Source organism: Microtus ochrogaster, chromosome 7 (assembly GCF_000317375.1).
Source record: "Microtus ochrogaster isolate Prairie Vole_2 chromosome 7, MicOch1.0, whole genome shotgun sequence".
NCBI classification, from domain to species: Eukaryota; Metazoa; Chordata; class Mammalia; order Rodentia; family Cricetidae; genus Microtus; species Microtus ochrogaster.
Genome location: NC_022014.1, coordinates 49,211,021 through 49,220,426, shown reverse-complemented (window position 1 = coordinate 49,220,426; position 9,406 = coordinate 49,211,021).

Below are 9,406 nucleotides of genomic sequence, written 5' to 3'. Positions count from 1 at the left end.
ATTCCTTTAAACGCATTTTCTCCATCAACTGGAATGGCCATGTGGGTTTCCCCTTTGTTCTGTTACTGTGCTACGTTGCTTTGATTTTTATATATTGAATAGCTCGTGCATTCCTGGGATAAATACCACTTGGCTGTGGTTTATAATCCTCTTAGTGTGCTATTGGATTCATTTTGCCATTATACTGAAGATTCTTGCATATGTTCATAGGAAATAAGGTCTGTAATTTTAATGATATATTGTTGTTAGTGTCAAGCAAATTCATTAGTATTGCTTTTTGTAGCAATTCTTCTTTAAATACTTGGTAGAAACCACCAGCAAAGACATCTGGGCCTGCACATCTGTTTTGTGGAGAGTTTTCTTAATTACTGATTTAATCTCTTCGGCTATTATATATTTTTCTGGCTTTTTATATTTTTTTATTATATGTGTGCTACTAGGAATTTCTTTTTTCGAGACAGGGTTTCTCCGTAGCTTTTGGTTCCTGTCCTGGAACTAGCTCTTGTAGACCAGGCTGGCCTCAAACTCACAGAGATCCGCCTGCCTCTGCCTCCCAAGTGCTGGGATTAAAGGCGTGTGCCACCACCGCCTGGCTTAGGAATTTCTTTAATCTCATTATTTAATTCCTTTCAGAGATATTTTTACCCTTCAGTGTACAAACCTTTCACCTCCTTGACTAGTATTATCCCTAACTAATTTTTCTTTTTGATAGTACTATAAATATAAGTGCTTTATTAATTTTCTTTTTTAATTTTTCCAGTGTTATAACAAAACAACTGGTTTTTATGTGCTGAGGACCCTTAGCCTATGGCATGAAGACGAATCTGGTTATCTTAGGAACGTGGCTTCCAGAAGATGGAAACCATTCAGTTTTGATAAGTGTTCCTAGACCAAGGTCAAGACTCAGTGGACTGGAGCTGAGAGGTCGGTCAGAGCCAGGTGTGGTAACACTTTAACCCTAGTCCTTGGGAGGCAGAGGGATCTTTGTGAGTTCCAGGATAGCCAGGGCTAAGGTAGAGAGACCCTGGTTCAAAGGGTGGGAAGGAAGAGAGTGATCAAAGTGAGTCTTCATAGCCAGACAATTTAACTAACCCTGTTCTTTTAGAGATAAAACTGTGTGAGCACCTACACTTTGTTAAAACCTGGGTCCAGGTCTTTCTTCCTCACCGTGTCAGCAGTTCCTGTCAGCAGTTCCCTGGGCCAGGAGCCAAAAAGGCTCAGTCATCTGCACCCTGGAGGAGAATAGTGAGGCCAGATGGAAAAGCAGAGGTGGAAGAGGCCTGGGGACAGCGGAAAGAGGAAGAGGCAGAAGAGAATGCAGGCAGACTGGGAGAGCCACCAGCCTGGATGCTTCAGGCTCCCCACAAATTGAGAGCTTGGTCAGCCTTGGGCTAAAGATGCAGGGGGCACCCCAACAGAGACCCATAGGTGTTAGCACCCACACAACCTCCAGAAGCTTCTCTTCCAGCTCAGGGCAGCAGAACAGGAGCCATCAGAGACCGTCTGGTGGGGGTGGGGAGGCAGGAATGGCTGATCAGCTACTACCTGGCTTCGGGAACCAGGGAGGAGACTGGCCTCTGTCCCTTATCACCTTCTCAGTAGGAGACCAAACCCACTAGAGCTTGCTTACAACCTGACAGGTGAGGCAGAGGGTCCTGTCCAGAGGGTCATCGAAAACACCTAGGAATGCTGGCCCCACCTGCTCTGGAAGGGAAGGCACTGAGCAGTCCCCTCTGCAAGCCGTGTGTGGGCGCCTGGGCTCTGCCCAGAATTAAAAGCCGAGCTGCAAGCAAGAAAAGTGACTGCTAACCCTGAGTTCCCGTCTGTGGAATATGCGTTAGTGAGTCTTTGTCAAAACCTTCGAGGAACTCGGCAATCTGACTGGGAAAATAAGATGAGTGGGCCCAGACAGGTGCACCCACGGGACGCTGACCGTGGAACTGTTTCTTTGTGGTCAATAGAGGGCGGTGGCTTCGACAACGGTAGAAAACTTTAAAACCCAGTGGCAATAGATCGTAGGTTGGCAGGTAGTGAGTGTTATTTTGTTTTGTTTGTTTGTCTGTTTTCAAGACAAGGTTTCTCTGTGTAGATCCGGCTGTCCTGGAACTTGCTCTGTAGAGCAGGCTGAGATCTGCTTGCCTCTGCCTCCTGAGCACTGGGAACTGACAAATGTCCATGAGTTCAAGACCAGCCTAGTCCAGCATGATGGGGTACGCCTTCAATCCCAGCAACTGTCCCTCCAGGACAGGCCTCATGTTCAGGAGTAATTGAACAACTTATAATGGACTCCAAAGTTTTGTATGTGTGCTTTTATTTGGTTACAGTTTGCTGGGTTTGGGGGCGGGGGAGGAGTTGTTTGTTTTCTTTTGGGGCACAGTTTTATTTTGTTTTCTTGGTTGGGAGGCCGTTGTATTGTTTTTGGTTTTTGTTTTAGAAAGACCTAGTTGGGTGGGTTGGGAAGGGGGAGAGCATTTGGAAGGACTTGGAGAAAGAGGAAATCTGATGAAAATATATTTAAACTTAAAAAGTGGTTAAGCAATAAAAAATTAATAAAAGTCCCGCCTGGTCTACACAGCAAGCTCCAGGACAGCCAGGTCTACACAGCAAGCTTCTCTATAGTCGTGTGGCACGCTCGCTCATCTCCATGCTTACTGTTACTATGGTTTGGTTGATTTGTGTCCCCAAGTATACCTTTTTTAGAAGCTTGGTGCACGGTGTGGTAATACTGAGGGGGTGAGGTTCTTTGGAGACAGCATGTAGCAGGAGGTTGTTAAATTACAGGAAGGTGCTCTTTGGGTGAATGGGGTCGTTTCTCTCTAGAGTGAGTATAAAAAAAAGCAAGAGACCTCTCTCTCTCTCTCCTCTCTCTTTCTCTCTCTCTCTCTCTTGTTTCCTGCCAATGTAGTGGGTTCCTCTTTTTACTCTCATTCCTCCCATACCACCATCATCCACGCTGTCATCCGTGATAATGTGACAGAGCCAGCAAGCCCTCAGAGGGCTGGTGTCATGCTGTTAGCTCAGATGCTAAGCTGAGTTGATAACCTCCTTTCTCTTTCAATTACCCAGCATAATCTATTTTTGAATAAAAACAAATGGATTAATGTAACTACATTCTGATATGGTTTGGACTTTATTTTAGGTTGTTTGGTTGGTTGGTTGGTTGGTTGGTTGGTTGGTTGGTTGGTTGGTTGGTTGTTGGGGCAGGGGGATGGAGAGTCTCATGTAGCCAAGGCTTGAACTCACTATGTAGGAGAAAATGGCTTTGAACTCCTGGTACTCCTTGCTTGAACCCCTTGGGTGCTGGGCTTATAGGTATGCACCGCCAAACCCAGCCTGCTACACATTTTCTGAAAGTAAATCATACCTCCCTATTCCTATGGGAAAATATGAAATACGAGTCAGGGACTTCAATAGTGCTGGCAAAAGATGAAAAGCCCCCAAACCCATCTAACAGCCCCCATCTTTGACCCACCAGAATATTGTGGAGTACAGATGATCTTTATGTCTTTATATGCTCAAATGATGTTTGAAGCCAAATGCTGACTTGGGGAAGTGTCCCTTGCTTAATGTCCCTCAAGATAGAATACTCAAGCATTACCCCTGGTTACCTCATGGCTGCCTTGCATCATGGTCCTGCACACATCCAGCTTCTTGCCCAAACACAACAAAACCCCAATTAAAGTCCCACTAGATATTTTGTAATGATGGAATGAAATCACTTTTACACTTATGTGCAAAGCCATATGGCAGGTAATTGAGAACAAATATTTTAAAGAAAACCAATAATGGGGCTGGAGAGATGGCCCAGAGGTTAAGAGCACTGGCTGCTCTTCCAGAGATCCTGAGTTTAATTCCCAGCAACCACATGGTGGCTCACAACCATCTGTACTGAGATCTGGGGCCCTCCTCTGGCGTGCAGGCATACATTGAGGCAGAATGTTGTATACATAATAAATAAAAAAATCTTAAAAAAAATTTTAATTACTGACTATTAGAAGAGCACTTAAAAAAAAGCCACGTCAGTAAATGACACCAATCATGGAAAAGACGCACGCTGGAGGTGACACTATATAGAGCCAGTAGTAAGATTCAAGTATATGCTGTGTCTTAGGATTTCTGTTGTGATCAAACACTACGACCAAAAAGTTAGGGAGGAAAGGGTTTATTTGTCTGGCAATTCCACATTGTAGTTCATCACTGAAGGAACCCAGGATAGGAACTCAGACAGGACAAGAATCTGAGGCAGGAAGCCTTTGCAGAGGCTGTGGAGGGGAACTGCTTATGGACTTGCTCCCCATGGCTTGCTCAGCCTGCTTTCTTACAGAACCAGGAGCACCAGACCAGGGATGGCACCACCCACAATGGGCTGGGCCCTCCCCCATCAATCACTAATTAAGAAAATGCCTTACAGCTGGATCTCATGGAGGCATTTTCTCAGTTGAGTTTCTCCCCTTTCAGAGGACTCTAGTGTGTATGGACACAAGACCTCCCAGCCCGTAGTGGGTGAGGTTACCTGACAAGTGTTTCATTGCCTGACCTTCTAGAAATCAAGAGTCCGAAAAGTCAGCTGCACTTCTGCTGGGACGCTTTCTGCAGCTTCTAGCACCTTTGTTAGTTGAATCCTGGTCCTTTGCCTCTTCCTAGGCAGTCACATATTGCTTCCGTCATTACAAATCTCTAACTCTGACATTAGCCCTGCCGATTCCCCCTTTCATGAAGTAGGATCCTTGTCACGTCATTGGGCCCATCTAAACCATCTAGGGCTATGTGCCACCTCAAGGTCAGATTATTAAGAATCTTACTTATCTGTGCCCCCCACACTGTAACATATTACAATAGCCATAATTTTGTTTATGTGAGTAGTCTATGTGGAAGTTGTTTGGATCAAAATGGAGTTATTTGTGTTATACTCAAAGAAATAAATTCAGATTATCAAAGGGATCTCATGTACCTGACCTAATAAAATTGGCCAATTTAAAAACCTGCCAGACCATAACCTTGTGTGAGGGTAAGTAACCTCACACAGAAAATAATTCTGAAAGAATGTATGGTCCACACTGAACCTTGTCTGTCTAGCTTAACCTCAGGCCAATGCCACTGTTGCTATTGATACTTGTAGCCAAAACTCATTATTTCAAAATAAATTATATGATCCTCTTGTCTCCTCTTTGTCTCCTTCTTGAATACATGCATAACTAGCCATGGTCCACACATCTCTACTACAATGTGCATTCCTGGATAAAATTAATAGTCTTTGGGCAGTCTCTTTGTTATTTAAGTTGACACCTGTGGACTGAGAGAAATTCTAAACCAAGACATAAAATCAAGAATCTACTTGTTAACCACAGAAACACTTCACATTTAAAACCATAGAATGTAGAAAGCAAAAAAAAAAAAAAATTGTGAAAGCAATATGGAGCAAAATACACTAGGGGATAATGGATTTGCATATTCATCTCACATTGCTGCCCTGAGAACCTGGAAACCAGAGATGAGAGCTCATGGTGCCACTCCAAAGTGGTTCAGCTTGCAAGAACACCTAGACAGTTGCTTTGGTGTCTAGAGACAGAGTATATGATGTTTAGTCTTCATTGTTAACTTGACACAACCTAGAATCATCTCAATCTGTTTCAATCTGGCCGGTCTGTGGTTATGTCTATGGGGAATGGTCTTAATTACCTTAAGATGGGAAGATTCATCCATTACAGGTGGTACCACTCCCAGGGTTTGGGTCTTGAACAGTTGACATGTAGGGATGGAACTGAACACAGCAAGCGTGCATGCATTTATTCTCCCTGCCCATGACTGGGAAAGCGACCGGCTACTTCAAGTTCCTGCCTTCACTTTCCTTCAGTAATGGACTGTAACCTGGAACTGTATGCCAAATAAGCCCTTTCTCCCTTATGCTGCTTTTTTGGTCGGAGTATTTTATCACAGCAACAGAAGTAAAAAATAAAATAAAATAGGACATGGTGGTTCCAAGAAGAAAAAGTAATCTTCTCCAAGGCTCTGACTAGAAATTGGTACCGCTGCAGTGTCCTGAGGCGTGAAGGGGCGAAGAATATCCTGAGTCAGAACCCTCAGCAACAATTGACCATCCTCAGGATGGGCAAGGGAAGGTGGGGAGCCTTGCTTCCAAGGAGATGTATACATCAGAGCTGTGACCAACAGAAGGGACACATAATCATATTATGGGATAACATGCACCACACACACAAGTACAAAGTGAATGCTACAGCAAACATCCTAGGTAACAATTTTATTTAAATATCAAAATGGCTCTAAATAGAATGTCATATTAAACTACATAGATAGAGTACAGAAACTTGTTGCTTGGAGACCAGTGTTATGTATCCGGTGACATGTGGTCATCCTCAGGTCATTTAATTACGGCGGGCCTTGGTTCCATCATCTGTAAAAGACATAAATAAGAGTAAGTATGTGAAGAAAAATGAAGGGGGGTTGATAAATACAAAAGTGTTTGATATAATAGAAGTCAGGTGAAGTGATTAATCTAGATCAGAGGTTCTCAAACCTTTAGATCATGACCCTTTTGGGAGTCACAGGGGTGGCCTAAGACCATCAGAAATACCAGATATTTACATTATGATTCATAACAGTAGCAAAATTACAGTATGAAGTAGCACTAAAAATAATTTTATGGTTTTGGGTCACCACAGCATGAGGAACTGTATTGAATGGTGGCAGCATTGGGAAGGTTGAGAACATCTGCTCGAGACCATCTTGGTTTGTGTATGTGGGCTCTGTGAAGATAGACAACTCATTTTTAACACCAAGCTGTGTGTGTGTGTGTGTGTGTGTGTGTGTGCGTGCATTGTGCAAATAAGCAAGGGAGAAGGGCAGAAGCTGTCAACTCCATCAGCAGTAGCCACTCTGATGGTTCTCACCTAGAGGAAAATCAACCCAAGGTGCCCCTTGTATGTTCTGAGATCACTGGGTTAGATCAACATCCTCCAATCACCCAACTCTGACTTCTAGCACAAAGTGGGTAAGACTAAAACACTGTGTCTCTGGGCGGAGTTAACAATCTAAGTGAGTCCACCATAGTTCCCATAAGCTTGGTGAGTCCTGGGCTGCCTCAAGAACAAAGCTAGGCCGGGCAGTGGTGGCGCAATCCTTTAATCCCAGCACTCGGGAGGCAGAGGCAGGCGGATCTCTGGGAGTTCGAGGCCAGCCTGGTCTACAAGAGATAGTTCTGGGACCGGCACCAAAGCTACAGGGAAACCCTGTCTCAAAAACCCAAAAATAAATAAATAAATAAATAAATAAATAAATAAATAAATAAATAAATAAATAAATAAATAAATGAAGAAAGGAAGAAAGAACGAAGCTAGACTAAACAACTAACAAAGACCAAGCAGACAGGTACTTAGGAGACAGACCCTCTATGTGCCAGGAAATCTATTTGCTTCTTTATAATCAGACAAAGCAAAGTGGGATTTAGAGAGAACCAAGAGAAGCGACCCACAGAGGCAGTCATTAGATTATGAGAAGGATACCGGGCCTAGGACTCTGCGTCTTCCTGGTACTCTCTCTGCTCTGAAGGAGTGATGGAGGGAGGTCCCCGCAGCAAGGCACAGCAGAAGCCAAGAAGGCTGTGTGGTGTTACTGACCATGCAGCCCTCCACTTACCCTTCAAGACCTTGTTGATCCACTGCATGGCAGTTTTCTTCTCTAAGTCAAAGTCTTCTACAGTGATTCGGAAACATAGTTCTGGAGGTGGGGGCAGAGCCAGTGGGATGTCTCTTCTATGAGGCGGGACCAAAGGGATCTTGCGCCTCACAGGCTTTGGAACATCAGATGTGGAGAAGCTCTTCTTTGGATTGCCTTGCTTGCCTTGCTTGTCTTGCTTGCCTTGCTTGTCTTGCTTGTCTTGCTTGCCTTGCTTGTCTCGAGCCGCTTCTGCAGCAGCTGCGGCAGCTGCTTGTATGGCTTTCTTTTTTTCCTTCTTTTCTTTTTTCCTCTTTTCCCTCTTTTCCTTTTTTTTCGAAATACCTGAAGGTGCACCGCCTCTCTCATCTCCTTTCTTTGCAGCCTCCGTTGACTGGGATGAGTCTTGGCTGGGGAATGGCAGAGTGCATGGTACAGCATCTGAGACAGCATCTAGGTCAGCATCAGCATCTGCAGCAGCACCTGAAGCAGCATCTGCAGCAGCCCCTGAAGCAGCATCTGCAGCAGCCCCTGAAGCAGCCCGGGTAGTGTATACATCAGCATCTGTGGCAGCCCCTGGGGCAGCACCTCCAGTAGGTTGTGCAGCAGCTCCTGTAGCAGTCCCTGAAACAGCACCAGGGACAGCACCTCGGGTAACACCTGCAGCAGCATCTGGCGCAGCACCTCGGGTAACACCTGCAGCAGCATCTGGCGCAGCACCTAGGCTAGCACCTGCAGCAGCATCTCGGGCAGCACCTCGGCTAGCACCTGCTGCAGCATCTGGAGCAGCACCTCGGGTAGCTCCTGCAGCAGCATCTGGCGCAGCACCTCGGGTAACACCTGCAGCAGCATCTGGCGCAGCACCTCGGCTAGCACCTGCTGCAGCATCTGGAGCAGCACCTCGGCTAGCACCTGCAGCAGCATCTGGGGCATCCCCTGAAGCAGCACCAGGGACAGCACCATGGGTTTCACCTGCAGCAGCATCTGAGGCGGCACCTCGGGTAGCACCTGCGGCAGCACGCAAGGCAGCACCTCGGGTAGGTTGTGTAGCAGCTTCTGCCGTAGCGCCTGAGGCAGTACGAGGGACAGCACGTCCCGTAGCCCGTGTAGGAACTCTCTCGGGTGGCCATTGTGCTAGAGTGGAACTATAGGAGCTGGCGATGGCATTCCGTTTGTATGCGCTCTTGAATGCGATCTGAGATTCTTTAATACAGCTCTTTGCTGAATTCTTGGAACAGATATCCAAACCTAAAGGACCTGGTCTAGGTATAAAAGAAGAGAGTACATCATTGACAATCAGTCGTCTAAATGCAGATTGGGCACTCACACCACCATCAGAGTCTGTTCCCTGATCAGAAGGCCTCTTTATGACTGGGGAGCCTTCCTCCTGCTTGACAAATCCTTCTCCACCTTTTCTTAAGGGACTGGAGTTTTTCTTTTGTCGCACTCTTTTGCTTTTGCTGCTCACTTGGAGAGCACTAAATTGAGTCGAGAGGTAGCCAGTGAGAAAAGACCACAAATTCAGGATCGGCTGCCCCAGAACAAAACAGAGTATGGCTCTGCCCTTAGTAGAGACGGCCTTCAGGATCACGGAGCCTCGGAACATCCTGGAATCTGACAGCGTCGGCACTGAGTTGTGCTGACTACACAAGACCATTGAGGAAAAGACTCCATTGAGTAAGTCCCGAACCTTCTCCACTAAATATCGCTGCGTGTGGACAACCATCACGCTCCC